At 42.1% G+C, this 20,873-nt stretch overlaps 1 protein-coding gene across 1 annotated transcript in view; it reads right to left on the bottom strand.

The window, feature by feature from the left end:
• Positions 1–4,347: 4,347 nt before the first annotated feature.
• lhx2b (LIM homeobox 2b) overlaps positions 4,348–20,873 on the bottom strand; it is a 70,653-nt gene continuing 54,127 nt past the window's right edge. The window contains exon 6 of the transcript XR_013577720.1: positions 4,348–4,733. The gene's annotated coding sequence lies outside the window, so the exon portion shown is untranslated. The remainder of the gene's footprint in view (positions 4,734–20,873) is intronic.

Below are 20,873 nucleotides of genomic sequence, written 5' to 3'. Positions count from 1 at the left end.
GCATTAAAAATATATTGGGGAGATCAGAAAAAATGTTTTCATGTAAAAGATCACTGAGATGGAATGCATTGACATCAATGACTGTTCAAGTCAAGCCAACCACAGCATTTAGGAGTGAATCAAACACTTGAATATGAAAAATATGAGAGGAACAGAGCAGGGAAATGGGATTAGAGACAAGGAGCAACCACAGATGTAATATGTCAAATGGACTTCTCCTGTGCTGAACTGTCTGATTCCATAGATCCATAAATCTACCACATATCAAATCTAACATAAAATCTAAGGAGAAAAGAAACATTTGCTGATTAGTACAACTCCCAAGACAATCTGCCAACCAGTGAGGCATCTCATTAAAGAGTAAGAATGGCCAGTATAGCACGGAGCATGTATCTATATTAGTTTTCACCCTCATGCCATTACATTTTTTTCACTCATCCATTTCTTTTGGCTAAAATTAGCGTCGACAGGAATTTCACTTCCAGTGCGCTGTACACTTAGACTGAAATGAAACTCGAGGCAGCTGGCTAAAGAACTCACACTTATCATCATAAATTACTGATCACAAACACAGCCCTCGCAGCAGCCTGGAGCATACTGAGAGACTCGGCAGAACCAGTCATTAGGGCAACAGCAGGAACCGAGGAACCGTCATCGAGGAATTGAGCATTCTGCAACAACTCCAGAGATATTAATAGCTCCTTTGGGCCCCTCAATCCCAGACCTAGGTACATTTCAGTTCCTGCACTTCCTCACTTCCAAGCCCAAATGATGAACAGAGTCGGCAGTGCCTGAATTAGAGGTATAATCTGCAGTCGGCGGTATTAAGGGGATGAAAGAAGCCAGCTATCACCTACACTTTAATTGCCCAGCTGTTCCCGTTTCAGGGTCACATATTATGTTGTGATAGAATCGCCGCACACAGCGACTGAAATAGTTACTGGCAGGTAACAGGACAGAAACTGGAACGAGCACTTCCTCACTTTGACTTCATAATGCCCATATTCACCGAAAAAATTTTGATAAGCTATTTTATTAAAGTGACACTATTTTCACGGGGAAAAAAGTGCTTGGATAAAGAGCCAGAAAAACAGGGTGATACTTCCACTACAAAATCAACAGAGGCAAGTGAGGTGATGGAGTGTTTCAACGAGGCAAGGAATTACTCGCATTGTGTGCTTGAAAACAAAGGAGGTGAACTCTCTTCCACAAATACTGTGGCAAAAATGCTGTCCAATATATATTCCAATGCATCACTACTGAATACGACAGGGACTGCCATTAAGATTTTGCCAGCAGATCCTTTAACTGGCTTGCTTTCTATTTTATCTTTTTTTAATGTGGTACAGACGACCATTATGAAAGTAGCAGAATGTGTAGCAGTAAAACATAAATGCATAAAGCTACCAGTCTGGCATTAAGCTCTGGCTGCGAGGAAAGGATTGAATCATATGTTAGCCAACTAACAGCTTATATAATAAAGGAAACTGCTTTTTACAAGTGACTCATAAAAGCTGTGAAAAATGGTGCTCTTTTGTTAGGAGGGGTGAGTGGGGAAGTAATTTTGAATTCCACTTATTTTGTCAAAGCAAGAAAACACATTACAAAATGTGCTGAGTATGAAAATAGAATGAAAGTCATGGGATTTTGTGTTTTGCTAACAACATTTTTAAAATTATTTCATTAGGTGCATGTCTAGTAAAGAGCACAGCCATGTGTTTTTTATCCAGCCTCACATTCAATCTGAACCAACTATCCTCTGAAACTGAAATGTTTTACACTTTGTATTTTTTTAAAATTAAAATCAAGGTAGCTCTTTTTTTTTACAGTTCCTTTACTCTCGTTTCTTCCTTAGCATCAACTTAAACAAATCTGTATTGGTTGCAGCTTTTAAATATTTATCAAGCTGAAGTCCTTACTGAACATTTTAACTTGCAGAAGAGACATTGGAGCCATGGTGTTGGACAATGAGGAGCTTCATCCACCTCCTGCCTCAGAACAGACAGCACTGCCATTTTACCCACCAACTCCTATTTCCACTATGTTCTTGCCCAAGGTGAGGTCCTCGTTCACAGGCTTTAATGCAAAAGGTTCTGAGTATTATTTCTATTGTGAGGAAATCCTCCTTACAGTAACGTGCAGCAATAACATTATAAAATGCTTTTCAATAGCATGTTTATTATGAGAACTGTTCTGTTGAAGAGTCATATGGACTCGAAACGTTAACTGTGTTCCTCTCCGCAGATGCTGCCAGACCTGCTGAGTTTTTCCAGGTATTTTTGCTTTGGATTTACAGCATCCGCAGTTTTTTGCTTTTAGTGATAATGTGAACTCTGTAGCCGAAGGGGGTTTGATGGGTATTTTCTGAGCCAGTTTCAGCTTCTCTTTTTAGAGTGAGCTGTTAAGTATTATTGGCTATTTCTCTCCGGTTACTCCAACAATACTATTGTAAAAGTACTAATATTTCTAATTAAATAGTAATAAGTCACAATCAAATATTATTTATATGACAGAACAAGATTATTTCTTGTGCTGCGTTACTGTGAATTATAGAAATAAAACTCTTGCTCCTAGAGTATAAAGTACAATGACGGAATTTCTAACCTTTCCAAACAGGAATCCTTAAGGCTCAGTATTGTGGCATTAGTTTGTAAGCGTTCTACATTTTACTGTCTTCTTTATTATAAAACATCACTTCATAAGATTCTGTGCTTGATGATCCCATACAGTCCATCCCACTCAAAGCATTACAAGCGATACGTCTGACAAGGTATGCCACAACCACTGATTCAAGGCACAGGTTGTGACAGCAAAACCCCAAGGACTTGACTTTCAATCGCTCGTCAGGATTGGTGGGAGCGCGCTTTGAAAATAGCAAACCTGAGTCAGTGTTCCAACGCCTCCAGGAAATTGGTAATTTTCAAAGCAAGGTTTGGGGGGATGCCGGTGACCTGCTCACCTTCAATGAACTGTCCATTAAGCTCCTTGAGAAGTTTGTTAGTGGGTTGGGAAGGGCCAGAAGCCACTTTTCAAATCACAGATCAGTGGTGCATGTTAGTGCACAGCTCTTACGTGCAACACAAGGAGCCATTAAGTCATGTTTCTGCTGAGCAAAAGCCTTTGGAAAAATGAGTCATTCTCTCTGTCGTAATTGTAGTTTTGGGAAATGTAGGGCTGCAGCTTTAAGAATAATCCTGTGTTGTAAGATCGCATGATCTGTGTAAACCAATGTGTTAGGAGCACGTGGAACCTCTACAAGGGAGTTCTTCTTTAGTTATGGAGTTTGATAAACATGTGTAGTTGCTGCTGCTGTCCTGTAAGTTAAGTTAAATGTTTCCACTAAGAAAAGTTGTCTGAAGATCAACTCTATAACAAACTGGCGATGATGATAAATCAGATTCAGTGCTGTACCTCGCCCAGCAATTGTGAGTATCTAAGTTCACTAAAAATAAAAGATATATTCATCTGAAGTGCCACAGTTTGGCAGAACAGATCCTTTTGAGCCAGCCACAGACAATTGGTCTCAATATATAGAATGCCTTACGTTCTTCTTTCAAGCAAACAAAATCATGGGGGAGGAAAAGAGGAGAACGATTTTCTTGATTATTTGTGGGAGCAAGACCTACAGTTTAATTAAAAGCTTGATGGCCCCTAGTGCCCCAGATTTGAAGACTTTTAGTCAATTAGTAGACCTCATTAAAGGACATTTTCAACCGAAGCCCTCAGTCACAATGCAGAGGTTCAGGTTCAATTCATGGAATAGAGCCGCGGGGAGACAATCGCTACCTACGTGGCGAAATTAAAACAACGAATGGAATATTGTGATTTTGGTGAAACCATGAATGACATGCTCAGAGATCGTTTAGTCTGTGGCGTGCAGGAAGACACTATTCAGTGAAGATTGCTGGCTAAAGTGAATCTTGATTTTAAGAAAACATTAGAGGTAGCACTGGCAATGGAAAGTGCTGTAAGGGATTCACAAGCAATTCAAGGGGCACAAAATGGCGCTGTTCTCCTAGTCAGGTGGGAAAAGTCAGCAGAAAGTGACACAAAAAGCTGGGACTCCGCCGCGAAGTGGGAAAACTGAGAGGAAACAGCTTAGCAACTAAATCAAAAAATAACTCTCATTGAGGTGGAAACAATCAGTCTTCTAGCGTTTGGCAACTTTAAAAGTAGAATGTTATAGTTGTCACAGAAGTGGACACATTAATGAGACTGTGCAAAGCGAGATTTAAACAGGCCTTCAAACAACAAACCAAGTCCAATGAAGTCGAGAGTGTAGAAGAGCCAGAAACAAACAATTCTGACATTTATTCATTGTTTAACATGAAAGTTGGGAAGACAGAGTCAATATTCGTTACAGTGCAAGTGAATGGTAAACCATTAAAAATGGAAGTAGACATGGGTGCTTCTACCACTGTAGTAGGAGAACACACTTTCAGATATTTAAATAAAAGTGATCAACAATTAAATTTGGAACAAACATTTGCCAGGTTGAAAACGTATACATTACCGAACCAAAGGCTCCTGCTGAAGTTGCTCAACCAAGGACAGACATGCCTGATATCTCTGTCGGAGTGGAAGACATTGAACTGCGAGTGCCTAATGAGATACCTGATGTTAATGTGGTTCCACAGAATATGTTTCCTACAAAAGAATCTGAAGCCGTGGAGGTGCGACATTCCACACGGATCAGGAAACCACCAGAAAGACTGAACTTGTAATTTCATGACCTGTGTAAATATTGTAACGTCATGAGATAAATATCCTCGTAAATACAAAATGTACAGAAAAGTTAAAGGGGGAGGAATGTAGTAATTGTAGTTTTGGGAAACGTAGGACTGTAGCTTTAAGAATAATCCTGTGCTGTAAGATCACATGATCCATGTTAGCAGTCAACACTCTACAAGAGAGTTCTTTTTCAGTTTGATGCACAGGTGTAGTTGCTGTTGCTGTCTTGTAAACAAAGTTAACATGTTTCCGCTAAGTTTGAAGGATCAGCTCTATGACGCTCTCAGAGCAGATCTGCTGCCTCTTTGTTGGTTATTTAGCTACTTCTTTTGCACCATGAGGTTGCTGGTTCTCTGATCTCTGATCTCTGTGATCTATTCTATTCTTCGCTTTGGTTTAAGCTTCTATTCTGGTTAATAACAGACAAACTCTGTCCTTTCCCCTGATCTGATTAGAGGCCTCTCCCGCCTCCTCTATCCTGCAAGACAGCAGCAAGCCCGGTCATGGCTGCCATCTGCCTTTGAGGATTGTACCTTGGACTTAGTCCCTGCCTCCTAGCAGCACTTAGCGCCACTCATTGGGCGCCGAGCCAGTTAGGGGGGCCTGCATTTAAAAATAGCGTCGGGTCACCGAAGCAGATGTCATGCGGTGTTGGGATCCGATAATGATCCAGGCTTCGGTTTCCCGAACCCAGATTGAAAATCAAGCCCGGGGTCAACATTTTATATTGATTTTGATCGTGACGTGTCGGTCCAAGATTTGGCTAAATGGTGGCGTCAACAGACACGGCCAACCCATGGCGCATTTACAAAGCCCTGGATCTTACGGCCTCTCCCGCCCGGCAGGATATTACAGACCCGGCGAACTGAATGGAAATTTAAATGGCTCACTGCATCCACCAGGGGAAGACACACTGCGGCGGGGCCAAAAGATCCTGGCCAAAGTTATCTTTTAGTAACAGATATACCTATCAGACATAAATATCCCTAATACATGTTAACATCGGCAGTATTTTTTTCCTTTTGAAGTTGCAGATGTGTCCCGGAGACAGAAGGCTATGGAGGTCACTGTGCGCTTAAGTGGGGATTTTGATTGTGAGGTGCCTTCAAATTAACCTACGAGCTTGTTGAGTTTAAAGAATCGATGGGATGAAATGAACTCTGGCCCAGGTACAGACATTCTACCTTTAATGCACCGCACAGCACTTTGCTTTTAAACATGGGTTAGTGACTAAAAGTCTAAAAAAAAAAGACAGTTGGCAGGAACCAAAACAAAAGCTGCACACTAGTATTGTACCACAGTGTGTGCACTGAACCAGGAAATGTTTTTAATCAAAACTTCTAATGCTGAATTTTGCCCCTTGGGGCAACCACATCAGAAAGTTTAATGGTTGGAACAGAAATGCAATTTTATTTGGTTTCTGGAGGAGGAACATTTGACACACGCACTGCCACATCAACCCCCACTCCCCAACCCCATCCCATCCCACCATCACCACCACACTAAAAGGTCATTTAACCTATTAAATGCTACTTGCTAAGGATAAATTCACTGTTCACATGGCTTGACTGATAATAGTAACTGCATCAGGACAGATTCCAGAAGCAGAGTATTAATAGCAGCAAAAACCAGCCCTGTGGTGTTACTATAATTGTTTTAACTGACCAAGCTCCAAATCAATATGGGACTTATAAAGTTCAAGAGTAACCTGTAGTCTCTCTACATGGGCAAAGAAAGTTTCCAGACCAAAAGCAATACCTGTTGAGGATAATCCTTAATAAAACTGTCAATTTTTAATTTCAATCAACGCTACTTTTTAAGACATTGTCGTCACAAATAATGGCTCAGATTTACAGTAATTCTAAAAGAGTTTTCTATTCGGTAATGAGTGCCAGGATATCTCCTACGGCACTGTTGATGTATTGTCTGGGACGCAGGCCAGGGAATGGAACAGTTGGATGGGAAAACAGAAAAAAGTACTGAATATTCAAGAGGGGTATGCGGAATGAAGCAATTGGATGAAGTAGAAGCTGGCGCACAGTTGGCTTTCCTTTAAAATCCAGATGGGTTGTACCTGAAGAGGGCTGGGACTAATGTCCTTACTGGAAGGTTAACTAGTGCTGTGCAGGAGGCTTTGAACCAACATGGTAGGCAGAAGGGCACCAGGACACAGCTGCAGAGAGGAGAGAAAAGGTGCATAGAAAACTAAGAGCCACAAAGAGCAGCAGAACAAAGAACAGTGTAGATGGAGATGGAGCAGGAATTATATGGAGGAAAAAAGGAAAGATGTCTAGCATGGTGTTGGAATAATGCCTGTTTATGTCAGGAGTGTTACAAATAAGGTTGGTGAGCTACAGGCACAAGTTGCCACATGGAGTTATGATATAGTGGCTGGAATGGAAACTGGCTTAAACATAGACAGGAATGATAACTAAACATTCATCGCTACAATATAGTTAGGAGGGATAAGGAAGGAAAAAAGACAGGAAGGGAAAAGGTAATATTGATCACGGATGACATAGTTCTATGGAGGGACATATTACAAGAGGATCCAAGGATTGAATCCATTTGGCTAGTGTGAAATAGTAGAAAATGGACTGCTATATTGCTGGGTGTTTATTTAATCCCCCCCTCCTACCCCCCCGCCTACCAACCCACCCTCATTAGTGAGAAGAAGATAGAGGAGCAACTCGGTTGGCAAATTTCAGAGGTATGTAAAAATAATAGAGCTGTAATAGTAGGAGGCTTCAATTATCCTACTAAGTGTTGAGCAGAGGCACTGGGCGAGCAGAGTATAGGGCAAGAAGGTGAAGAATTCCTCAACAGCGTATAGGAGAACTTCCTTAATTAGTATGTTTCTAGCCCAGTGAGGGAGGAAGCTGTGCACAATCAATCTAGATTTGAAAAACATCTGGGTAATAGTGATCATAATATAATTAGGCTTAAAGCAGTTATGGAAAGGAACAAAGAAAAATCAAAGGTGAAAATACCGAAGTGGAAGACAGCCAATTTCAGATTTGAGAATGGATCCAGCACAGTGTGAACCAGAAACAAAGATTGGCCAGAAAAACAGTAAATGAGCAATGGCAGATTTCAAAGGCGAAGATACCTGTGGTACAAATCAAGCATGTTCCAAAAGGAAGAACAATGGGACATCCAAAGCTCGAATTCCCAAAGTGACAAAGAAATTATAGGTTAAAATAAAAGAAAAAGTAGATTTATGACAGACATCAGGTGCAGAATATGTAGAGAAGCAGGCAGAATACAACAGAATGAGAAAAGGCTAATAGGTAACATAAAGGGGAAACCAAAAATCTTATATCAACATATAAAAATTAAAAGGATAATTAAAGGAATGGTAGGGCCAATTAGGGTCAAAAAGGAAATCTTCTTGAGGAGGCAGAGGGCATGACTGAGGTATTGCAGAGTTAATTTGCATCTCTCTTCAGATAAGAAGTTAATGTTCCAATAGAGATGTGGGGAACAGGTGTATTGAGTAGGATAACAATCGATAGAAAGGAAGTCCTAAATAGGCTGGCATCACTCAAAGTTAACAAGTCACCCAGGCCAGATGGGATTCATCCTATGTTGCTCAGTAATCTATGATGCAGATAACTGAAGCTCCGACCACAATCTTTCAATCCTCCTTGGATATGGGAATGGTGCCAGAGGACTGGAGATTTGTACATGTCACAGCACTATTCAAAAGAGGGAGAGGGGTAAATATGGTGTCTACAGGCTAAAAGGTCTAAGATCAATGGTGGGAAAACAACTGGAGGCCATTGTCAAGGATAAAATTAACTCTGACTTGGAGAAGTGTGGATTAGTAAGGAACAGCCAGCACAGATATGTTAAAGACTAACCTGACTGAGTCCTTTGATGAAGTAATATATGGGCGGGACTTTCAGCACCCGCCCACAGCCTGGATCTTCCAGTCCCACCACAAGTCAATGGGCTCCTGGCTGGGGGCGGGGGGCCACCTCACCCACGGTGGGTCCCACCCACAACGGGGCCGGAAAACCCCGGCCATAGAGGATTGATGGCAGCAGCATAGCAGATGTTGTATACGTTGATTTTTAAAATGCATTAGATAAAGTATGATATAACAGACATATTTGAAAAATAGGCACACATGATTTTAAAGGGACATTGATGATTTGGGGACATAACTGCCCATATCCCTTGATTCCTTGGGAGACCAAAAATCTGTCTATCCCAGCCTTAAATGTATTCAACAATGGAGCATCCACAACCCTCTGGGGTGGAGAATTCCAAAGACTCACAACCCTCTGACTGGAGAAATGTTTCCTCATCTCAGTCCTAAATGATCAACCCCCTATCTTGAAACTGTGCCCCTTGGTCTAGATTCCCTAGCCAGGGGAAACAAGCTCTCAATACCTATCCATTCACGCCCCTGCATAACCTTGAATGTTGCAATGAGATCACCTCTCATTCTTCTAATGTCCAGAGAATATAGACCCAATTTACTCAGCCGCTCATCATAGAACAACCCCCTCATCCCAGGGACCAATCTAGTGAAGCTTCACTTTACTGCCTCCAATGCATTTATATCTTTCCTTAAATATGAAGACCAAAACTGCACACAGTATTCTAGGTGTGCAGATACAATTGTAGCAAGACTTCTTTATTCTTGTACTCCAATCCCCTTGCAATAAAAGGCAACTTGCCATTTGCTTTCCGAATTGCTTGCTGTACCTGCATGCTAACCTTTTGTGTTCTATGTACACCCAAGTCTCTCTAAGCATCAACATTCACAAGTTTCACACTTTTTAAAAAGCATTCTGCTTATCTATCCTTACAACCAAAGTGAGTAACCTTACACATATACACATTATAATCCATCTGCCATCTTGTTGCCCAATCATTTAACTTGTCTGTATCTCTATGCAGCCTCTTTACCTCCTTCTCAGACCTTGCATTCCCACCTAGCTTTGTACCATCAACAAACACATAGTACTCTCTGTCTCTTCGTCTAAATAAGACCATAAGACCATAAGACATAGGAGCAGAAATTAGGACATTCGGCCCATCGAGTCTGCTCCGCCATTCAATCATGGCTGATAAGTTTCTCAACCCCATTCTCTCGCCTTCTCCCCGTAACCTTTGATCCCCTTACCAATCAAGAACCTATCTACCTCGGTCTTAAATACACTCAATGACCTGGCCTCCACAGCCTTCTGTGGCAATGAATTCCATAGATTCACCACTCTCTGGCTAAAGAAGTTTCTCCTCATCTCTGTTCTAAAAGGTCTTCCCTTTACTCTGAGACTGTGCCCTCAGGTCCTAGTCTCTCCTACTAATGGAAACATCTTCCCCACGTCCACTCTATCCAGGCCTTTCAGTATTCTGTAAGTTTCAATCAGATCCCCCCTCATCCTTCTAAACTCCATCGAGTATAGACCCAGAGTCCTCAAACCTTCCTCATATGTTAAGCCTTTCATTCCTGGGATTGTTCTCGTGAACCTCCTCTTGACCCACTCCAGGGCCAGAACATCCTTCCTGAGATACGGGGCCCAAAATTGCTCACAATATTCTAAATGTGGTCTGACCAGAGCCTTAATATAGAATGTAAGTAGCTGAGGCCTCAACACTGATCCTTGCGATACTCCACTAATCACAGCCTGCCAACTTGAAGATGCCTTATTTATCCCTACTCTCATCTTCCTGTCCATTTGCCAATCCATGCTAATATATTACCCCCAACTCAATGAGCTCTTATCTTTTGTACTGACTTTTTGTGTGGCACCTTATTGAATGCTGTTTGGAAATCCAAGTATACTACATTTACTGGTCTCCCTTTATCTACCCTACTAGTTACATCCTCAAAAAAACTACAATTTCCTTTTCATAAAACCATGTTAACTATATCTGATCATACAATGTTTTTCTAAGTGCATTGTTAAGACTTCCTTAATAATAGATTTGAGCACTTTCCCAATGACTGATGTGAGGATAATTGGCCAGTATTTCCCTGTTTTTCACTCCCTCCTTTCTTGAAAAGCAATGTCACGTTTGTTAACTTCCAATTTGCTGGGACCATTCCAGAATCCAGGGAATTTTGGAAAATCATAACCAACACATCCACTATCTCTGCAGCTATTTCTTTTATAATCCTAGGATGTAGGCCATCAGATCCTGGATTTGTTGGATTGTAGTCTCATGAGTTTCTCTGGGATTTTTTTGCTGCTGACAATAATTACCTTAATTTCCTCACTCTATTTAGTCCCTAGGTTACCGTCTATTTCTGGTATGTAACTTGCATCGTCTACTGTGAAGACAGACACAAAAATATTTGTTCAGTGTCTCTGCCATTTCCTCATTCCCATGATAATTTCTCATGTTTCTGCTTCTGAGGGACCAATGTTTACTTTAGCTACTCTCTTCCTTTTTATATACTTCGAAAAATGCTAACAATCTGTTTTTATATTCCAGGCTAGTTTACTCCCAAATTCCATTTTTCCCTTTTTATCAACTTTTTGATGGTTCTTTGTTGGTTTCTAAAACATTCCCAATCCTTAGACTTAGAATTATTTTTTCCAACATTATAATGTTTAATTTTAATACTATCCTTAACCTCCTTAGCAATTCATGGATGGTTCTTTCTTACTGAGTTTTTGTTTTTCAATGGGATGTATTTTTGTTGAACATTTTGAATTGTTTCTTTAAATACTTCCCACGGTTTATTTACCATCTATTTTCCCAATCAACCATAGCCAGCTCTCCCCTCATACCTGTGTTATTGGCTTTGCTTAAGCATAAGATCCTTGCTGGTGATTGGAGTAGGCCATTTTCAAACTTAATGTGCAATTCAATTATATTATGATCACTATTTCACAGTGGATCTTTTACTATGACATTACTACCCTGCCTCATTGCACAACACTATATCTAATATAATTCTATCCCTAGTTGGTTCCACAACATATTGCTCCAGAAAATTGTCACAAAAGCATTCTACAAATTCATCTTCCAGACCACCTTTGCCAATTTGATTGGTCCGTCTATATGAAGATGAAAGTCCTCCACAACTGTTACATTGCCTTTGTTACAAGCGCCAATAATTTTTTTGTTGAATGTTCTGTCGAATGGTTTAAGTACTATTATGGAGGCTATAAACAACTCCAACCAGTATTTTCAGACCCCTTACCTATTTTCTAGTTTCCACCCATGCTGATTCCTGATTTTCTGAGCCAAGATCCTTTCTCACTGGGATTGCTCTCCTTAGAGCAGGGAAGGTTAAGGAGAGATCTGATAGAGGTATTCAAAATTATAAGGAGTTTTGATAGAGGAAGTATGGAGAAACTATTTCCTCTGGTAAGTGGGTTAGTTACCAGAGGTCAAAAGATCATAAGGTCATAAGAAATAGATACAGGAGTAGGCCATTCAACCCACTGAACCTGCTCCACAATTCAATGCAATTATCGATGATCTAATTGCAGCCTTAACTCCCCTTTGCTGCCTTCCCTCATAACTCTTGACAGCTTGTAGATCAAAAATCTGTCTAGCTGAGCCTTGAATACATTCAAGGAGCCTCCGTTGCTCTCTGGGGAAGAGAATTCCAAAGACTAACAATCCTCTGAGAGAAGAAATTCCTCCTCATCTCCATCTTAAATGGGAGGCCCCTTATTTCTTAAACAATGCTCCCAGTTCTAGATTCCCCCCACGAGGAGAAACATCCTCTCAGCATCTAACCTGTCAAGCCTGCTCAGAATCTTATATGTTTCAATAAGATCACCTCTCATTCTTCTAAACTCCAATGAGTATAGGCCCAACATGCTCATAGGATAATCCCTTCATCCCCTGAATCAGCCCAAAGAACTTTCTCTGAACTTCTTCCAATGCAAGTATATTCCTTCTCAAGCAAGGAAACCAAAACTGTACATAGTATGCCAGGTGCCATCTTGCCAGTGCACTATATAGTCATAGCAAGACTTCCCTAATTTTAGGCTCTCCATCCCCCTTGCAATAAAGGCCAACATTCCATTTGCCTTTCTAATTACTTGCTGTACCCGCGTGCTGCCTTTTGATGTTTCATGTACAAGGACACCCAGATCCCTCTGTACCGCAGCATTATGCAGTCTCTCTCCTTTTAAATAATATTCTGCTTTTATATTCTTTCTGCCAGAGTGGACAATCTCAGATTTTTCCACATTACACTCCATCTGCCAGGTTTAAAATAATTGGCAAAAGGAATAGAGTGCAAAGGAAGCAACATTTCTTCACACAGTGAATTGTTAAGATCTGGAATATATGACCTGAGAGGATGGCAAAATCAAATTCCAAAGAAACTTTAAAAAGGCACTTAGACATATACTGAAGAATTCAAACTTTCAGGGTGAGGGGGGAAAAAGCAGGGGTGTGGGAATAATTTGGACAACTCTTTTAAAGATCAGACACAGGCCCGATGCGCCAAGTGCCCCCCTTCTGTGCTGTAAGAGTCTATGGGAGGAGTTTTCCCAGAGGCTTGGAAATGGTCCCAATGACAGAAAACATGTTATGTTGGGAAAATTCAGTCCTGTGATTTCATGATATCTGGTCTAAAAGTCTAATAAATCCTGCATATTTAAATTGTAATTTTGAGGGTATTATTTTAATGCTTAAAATGGAGACTTATTATGAAAACAGAAGGCAGTAAAATATATTTGTTTAGAACACTGCATATTTAAATAGAGGGCAGAATTGTCCCAGATTGGCACTAAGTGCGGTAGTGGGCGGGTTTTCACGCAGTATTGTCCCAAACCTGCCCCATTAATTATGCATTCCCGGGAAACACGCCATTTCCTGGTTCCCATTCACCCGCCACGCCATCACCTCGCTGCTTCATCACACCCCGGGTGCCACATTTAAAGTCCAGACGTGCGCACACATCTCAGTGCTACCAGCCCAGGACTACTGCAGGGAAGATGTCCACGAAAGGCAACAAGACTGCAGCCCCCGGGTTTAGTGACACATTACTGGAACGCCTTTTGGATGCCGTGGAGGCTGACTGTGATGTCCTCTAACCTCGTTCTGGCCATAGGATGGGCAGCGACATGACCAACCAGGCTTGGGAGGCGGTGGCAGTGGTGATCAGTGCCAATGCTGCACAGAAGAGGTTGGCCATCCAATGCAGGTAGTGGATGAATGATCTCATCCATGCCGCCAGTGTATGGCAACCATCTTATCATTCTAAACCCACACACTCAAGCCCATCACACATTCACTGGCATCTCGCTCACTGCCAGCTCAAGGGATATCACCACTCACTCTCTCACACACACCCTCACATCTCCATCTGGCCTCACCTCCTCTGGAGACTGCCTCCTCAGGGCATTACCATCTTGAGGCCACTTGCACAGATCAATATGTGCCCCCCACACACACGCCCTGGGATACCCCCCTTCCCCAGTACAGCCCTCACCCTGCAGCCTCTTCCCTTACCTGAGGCCACTTCTCCCCCTTCGCCAAGCAAGCCCTGACCCTGCAGCCGTTGCAAAGCCACCCACCTATGGCTGATCTGGTAGGTAGAGACCTGCCCGTGAGCCCCCCGCTAAAAGTGATGTGGTGCTACCTGGGAAGCCTGGCGCTGATGACTGCGAGATAGACAAACAAACCTTGAAGTCCCGAGCAAAGTGCAGTCCACCAGGTGAACGTCGCTTATGGGCTGCGATGAAACACGTCGGCGTGTTTTCCCACCGACGTGGGCAGACGATCCAGCGGGAGAGGATGATTCCAGCGGGCAGGCCTAATAAAGCCATGGAGATGTGCTGCAATGAGGTTCCCGATGTACGATGGCGGGAAACACGGCCCACCATCAGCGGGCTGAGCGGACGATCGCAAACTGGTTTCACGCCGTCGTGAAACTGATGGCGCCATATTGCCCGCTCACACCACCGAACACGCCTGACACCAGCAGGCACAGAAAATCCCGGCCAGAGGTTTTAAACTGTTAATAAAAGTCAAAGGTCCGGGCCAGGCTGCAATGTTAGTGGGGTAAGCAGGGAATGGAAATGGTTGTGGGGTCAAGATGAAGACTGATCAAAGCAGGTTGTTCAGTCTGCCTAACAAAAATGTGCAATTATTATATTTTATACTATAAGTAAGGTGATTAGGGCTGGGCAATAACTACCGTTTATACCAGTGACACCCACATCCCAAGAATGAAAAATGTCCTTCTGTATGTTGCATTCTTATTCCTGTCAAATTTACTTCAGATATAGTTCAAAATTTTGTACTTTATCCCATTTATTTTAATTAACAGCTGCCCTCAATGTAGTTGTCCAATGGAATAATGTCATCACTGGGTTTTGGTTCTGTCAGGCCTCTTCCAATCGTTATCCAGCATTAAAAAAATTCTTGGTGTTTTATTCTCTCCATTATTCCAGAATGCGTTTTAAAACTTTGAGTCATTTCCGGAACCAGTGAGTTTAAGGTGGGCATCGAAAAGAGCAATTTCCCAAGCGCGCCATGATTTCAGAGGGCAGGAGGTTTAAGCTTCAATCTGCAGCAGTGGTTAACAGAGAGGCCGGAGCGTATTGTAGTCCGCTTCCTGGTTAAACCTTTTCAGGCAGGGATGTGCCCCTGATGCACAATGATAGCTGAAATGGAAAAGGCGGGGAAAGATTTTTTCACAGCACAGACTACTGACCGGGTAGATTGAATGATTTTGTTATGAAAGCTTTTTTATTTTATTATTCATTTAAAATAAAATGTAATTTTCAGTGTATAGATTAGCCTCAATAAGAAACCATGAATCGTTTTGAAAAAGAACCTGAGCCATTTTATTGGTTGGTTGGGTGATATGGTTGCTCATGGAGAATTTTGCTACCTGTGCAGACATATTGTTAAAAAAGTACTGTTAAAAAAGATTTGCTGTGTTGTTTATTCAGTCCCACAAACAGTTTGCACGTGTGATATGCACAACCTAGAGACAAGACTATCGATTGTACAGATATTTGGTATTCTCAGAAGAATGGGCCCTACGCCCTGTGAGGGATGTGGTGCAATAAATGTTCTGGATAGAAGCTGCAACAACACCAATATTAAATGCCAGGATAATCATTAATCATGCAACTGAGATCAGAAGCCACATACAATGGTTAAGGTAAACAGCACAATCAAGAAAACAAGAGTAAGCTGACTGCTTTAATAAATTTCAAGTCAAATGTTACATAGAATTTTTTTGCTCTTTCTTATTGTCAGTAGTAGATGGTGTCATGTTAATTTCTTTCTGAGAAATATCCTGGCAAAGTAGGAAAATCCACTGGTCCAGACTGTTATGTCCTCTTCCATCTCCAGGGATGGCTCATTCATATCATTGAAATGCTGGGAAAAAATCTTCACTATAAATAAATCCAATATTATCTTCAGCAGGGATATCATTAACTTTTTGCACTCACGCAAACATAATAACTAGATCACTTTACACAGCAAAAATAATTGGAAAACCTGTGATAAGGTACATATTCCAACACAGCAGTATTTATGGGATCTAGGAATACAAATATTTACTTTATTTACAGAAAAGAGTTAATGAACATGTTTGTGGGTATTAATGGTCACTAATTAAAATGGTTGAGCACATTTTTTTCTGAGTGAGTTTGTAATACAAGAATTTGGTTAGAAAAATGACAGTAAATGAGCCAATCCTAAAATTATGGTCCTTTCATACTTCTCTGGCATTTAAATTGACATTTACCAGCACTGCTGATGAAATGATGGTAATTATTGGAACGAGCAATATACAAAATGTTTTGATGAAAGTGAGGAAACCCCTAATTTAACTACATGGTAGATTGGAGAAGTTAGGACTGTTTTCCTTAGAGAAAAGGAGGTTGAGAGGAGCCAAAATCAAAACTGCTGGAAAAACTCAGCAGGTCTGACAGCGTCTGTGGAGAGAAAGACAGAATTAACGTTTCGAGTCCATATGGCTTCTTCAGTTCAGTTCTGAAGAAGAGTCATATGGACTCGAAACATTAACTCTGTCTTTCTCTCCACGGATGCTGTCAGACCTGCTGAGTTTTTCCAGCAATTTTTGTTTTTATTTCAGATTTCCAGCATCTGCAGTATTTTGCTTTTATCATAAGGTTGAGAGGAAGTGTTCAAAATCATCAGGGGTTGGGGGCACAGTAGATAGGGAGAAACTGTTCCCACTCACGTAAGGATCAAGAATGAGAGGACACAGATTAAAATAATTAGTAAAAGAAGCAAAAGAGATATGAGGAGAAACTTTTTCACGCAGCGAGTGGTTAGGGTTTGGAATGCACTGCCTAAGGGTGTAGTGGAGGCCGGTTCAATTGAAGCACTCATAAGGGAATCAGACTGTTATCTGAAAAGGAAGCACATGCAGGGTTACAGGAGAGAAGGGGGTGGGTGGTGAATGGTACTAGGTGAGTTGCTCATTCAGACAGCTGGTGCAGACACAATGGGCCAAATGGCCTCCATCTGCGCTGTAACAATTCTATGATTCTGGGTTCCTGAGAAGTCTTTTGGAAAAGTGTATGGATGCAAAATTGGACTCACTAACACCCATTGTTTGGGCACTGCAGGTGTCATTCGAGGACCAAATTGGCACCTGATGCACCAGTGCACATTTCTGCTGTGATGTCAGTCTGGACGCCATCCTGATGAAGGCATTAGCAAACACGCAGCTAACGCCACCTGAAGTGTGCAGGGCAGGCAGATCAGGAAGATGTACTCGCAGGGGGTGGGAAGATGAATACTGTCACGGTCCATGGAGACACTGTCACTCACCCCGAGGGGCAATGACTCAGCAATCCAAGTAATCTGCCAAAGCACGGGATTGCTGGGCTGCTGTGAGGACCTGCAATGGAAGACGTGACATCGGCCATCAGACGCTGCATCATGGTTGGGTCTGTGTGTATGTAAATGGAGTTGGCTACTTTCATGCTGGACAGGTTGGGCCTGCAAGTTCTGTGTCCAGCTCTGTGCCGATTTCATGCTGGTTCTTCCATGCTCCTGGACATGGAAAACAGGTTTTCTGGCAGGTTTTCTAATGCACCGGGCATTTGGTTGTACATATCCTTCAGCCTTCCTCTTTAGACTGCTCCTACCTTTGTTGAACCCCTAAGTCAAGTATATTCTTCCTTAAATGCAGAGACCAAAACTGTAAACAGTGGTGTCGTCTGTATAATTTTAGCAAGGCTTCCTTACTCTGCTATTCCAATCCCCTTGGAATGAAGGCCAATGTTCCATTTACCTTCCTAATTGCTCTCTGTACCTGAATGCTAACTTTCTCTGTCTCTTGTACAAGAACATCACATCCCTTTGAACACCAAAATTTAACAGTTTCTCACCATCTGAAAATATTCGGTTTTTCTATTCTTCCTACCAAAGTGAGTAACCCCATGTTACACTCCATCTGCCACCTTTTTTGCCCACTCAATTAATCTATTTATGGCCTAAATTTTCACTCTCAGGCTGGGAGCACAAGATCAGGACAATTCCCAGCTCTGCACATCCGACTCGGGAGAGAGTGCCTCGCAAGTTGGGATTTTCGTTCCGGGGTGACTGGGTTCCCTGGGAGTCCGGCCGGGCACCCCCAGGACAAGTGTGGAGGCTGCCGGATGTGGAGATGGGCTAGGCAGAGAGCCTGCATCAGTGACCCAGCACTCTGATAGAGTTATTAAAGAAATGAATAAAACAAAAAACAGCCCCCCAGCCCTCACCCCTCACAACACCTCACCACTCCCCCCGACATACTCTCCATGCCCCATCGATGCCCACCTATGCCAGCCCATGCCCTCCACTCATCCCCATAACCCCTCAGACTCCCTTGCCAGGCTATGCCCCTCTACCCACCACCCATGGCCCTTTATAGCCCCTATGCTAACTAAGTGCTAACTCAAGACAACCCATGCCCCCAACACACCACCCTTTGCCCTTACTCCCTCCATGACAACTCCCCTAGTATCCAACATGGGCAAACCTCAGGAGCTACACCGACATAAAGTTATGTGTCTATTAATTATGTCATTATTTTTTTAAAATACCCTCATTGATTTAAAATAAACATTGAAATTCCTTCCCTTATGAAAACAAACAATTTCACTTATGTGTTTAATCCCTTCCCTAATGAAAACAACAATTCTATTCTATAACCACTTGGAGCTGGCAATCAAACTGTTCACTTAACAGTTGTAAGTGTGATGATGTTAGGTTTTAAAATCTGTCATGCAGCACAAATCCTATAATGATACCCTTCAGGCTTATGTCAATAGAGTGGAATAGCAAGCAATGATTTTTTTTAAATCCACGCATTTTATTTAAATTTGAATCCCAGCAGAGTTAAATCCTTTGACAGCTTTGACAGTTCTTTGGTACCTTGACAGTTGTTTGACAGCTTTGACAGTTCTTTGGTATCTTGACTGTTGTTTGACAGTTTGACAGTTGCAAGGAGTTTATGGAATTTTTGTGCACATTCATGTCTACTTTTAACAATCCCAAAGGGCACCAGACCTCTCCCAAAGGATACTTTCCCTCTCACAAAGGGGACCTTACCTCTCCTACAGCTGTCCTGGGACCATATCTAAAGGGGTACCTTACCTCTCCAAAAGGGTGCCCTAGCTATCCAAATGAATCCACAAGATTCAGACCTGCTCCTAATATGTCTAATTTGCACACTTTGAGTTTCAAACACCTACCTCAGCAAAATCACAAATGATTGGAGACAGCTGCTGGTTTATATGGGCAGCTCCCTCTATGAACCATGGATGTGCAATTTAGAATCACCAACATTCTCCCCCCTGCAAAACTGGTAGAAGCTGTGTTTGGGCAGGACTTCCAGATTCAAGCCTCTGCCTCCAATGCTCAACCAAATGTTTTCTGTGAGAGTGTAGTTTGGCAATAGCTTTGTCTGCTCAACTGTAGCAGCTGGAATATCTGAGTACAGGTGTGAGTCCTATTGAAGAGCAACTTCAATAAATAGGATTTGGCAGAGATCCAATGTGGACTCCGGTCTGGTGTAACCTATGTTCCATTTACTGAAGAGTCTCTCAGTCTGTGCAAAAATTCAGATCTATATCTCTTTTCAAACTCCTTGTTTAGAGTGGCCTCCTTGCAAAATAAACAAAGGTGTGCATTTATATAGCATCCTTCATGGCCCAGGGACATTCCAAAGCAGTTCACAACCAATGAAATACTTTTGAAGTGTAACATAGAAATTGCAGCAGCCAATTTGTGCGTAGCAAGGTTGCACAAACAGCAATGTGCTGATCACCAGATAACCTGTTTTTTAAAAATGCTTGTTGAGGGATAAATATTGGTCAGGATCAACACTCACAAGATGGAGAGATGATGGTGTAGTCTAGTAATCTAGGGACCTGGGCTAATTCTCTGAGGACATGGGTTCAAATCTCACTGGTTGAATTTAAATTTTATTAATACAATCTGGAGACAGTGTATCCATTGTCCATAGTGCTGTTTGGGTAAACAGGATGGTAGGTCCCCCCCTCACCTTTCCATTTTGCAGTAAGGGGAGGTCTTTGGGGTTTTTATATTTAATAAAGTCCAGTTCCAATCCTACAGAAGCCATTCTACCGTTGCACTGGGTATCTGCCTTCCTCTTGCTACAGGTTGGCCGTTGCCACTTTAACTGTGGTCATCCGACCAGCCAGGGGTGTGAAGAAGCCGCTTCTGCCCAAGCCTCCACTGCCCACTTTAGCCAGCTATTTTCGGAGCTCCTATTAAACCTGTTCACCTTGTGTAAAACCCTAAGTGTTACTTCAGTCAAGACTTTCACTATTGATAGCATAGCCTCAACAGGCAATCCCCTACTTCTAGTTGTTCACCTCTTCACCACGTTGAGGTGCAGGTCAGATTTTGAAGTGTCATGGACAGACAAGGGAACAAACAAGTGGGCGCTCGAGAAAGCTGGTATTAGGAGGAGCTTGTCTGAGGCGGTGATATCAAGGAAGCTCACACATTTTGGACCTGTGATGTGAATAGGAGGGAGTGTTTGGGAAAAGAAGTCATGCAAGTCAAAACACCTGGAAAATGTGCCCAAGGAAGGCCCAAAATGGTATGGATGGATAATATCAGAATGTGGACTGGCCTTTCTATGGGACAGTCAGGTTTGAGGCTTTGATCTCCACAGAGCTGATTACTAGCAGCTAAGGTTCACT

This window comes from Cetorhinus maximus, chromosome 10, assembly GCF_964194155.1.
Source record: "Cetorhinus maximus chromosome 10, sCetMax3.hap1.1, whole genome shotgun sequence".
NCBI classification, from domain to species: domain Eukaryota; kingdom Metazoa; phylum Chordata; class Chondrichthyes; order Lamniformes; family Cetorhinidae; genus Cetorhinus; species Cetorhinus maximus.
Note: the sequence above shows the minus strand (reverse complement) of the source record. Positions and strands in the feature narration are given on the sequence as shown.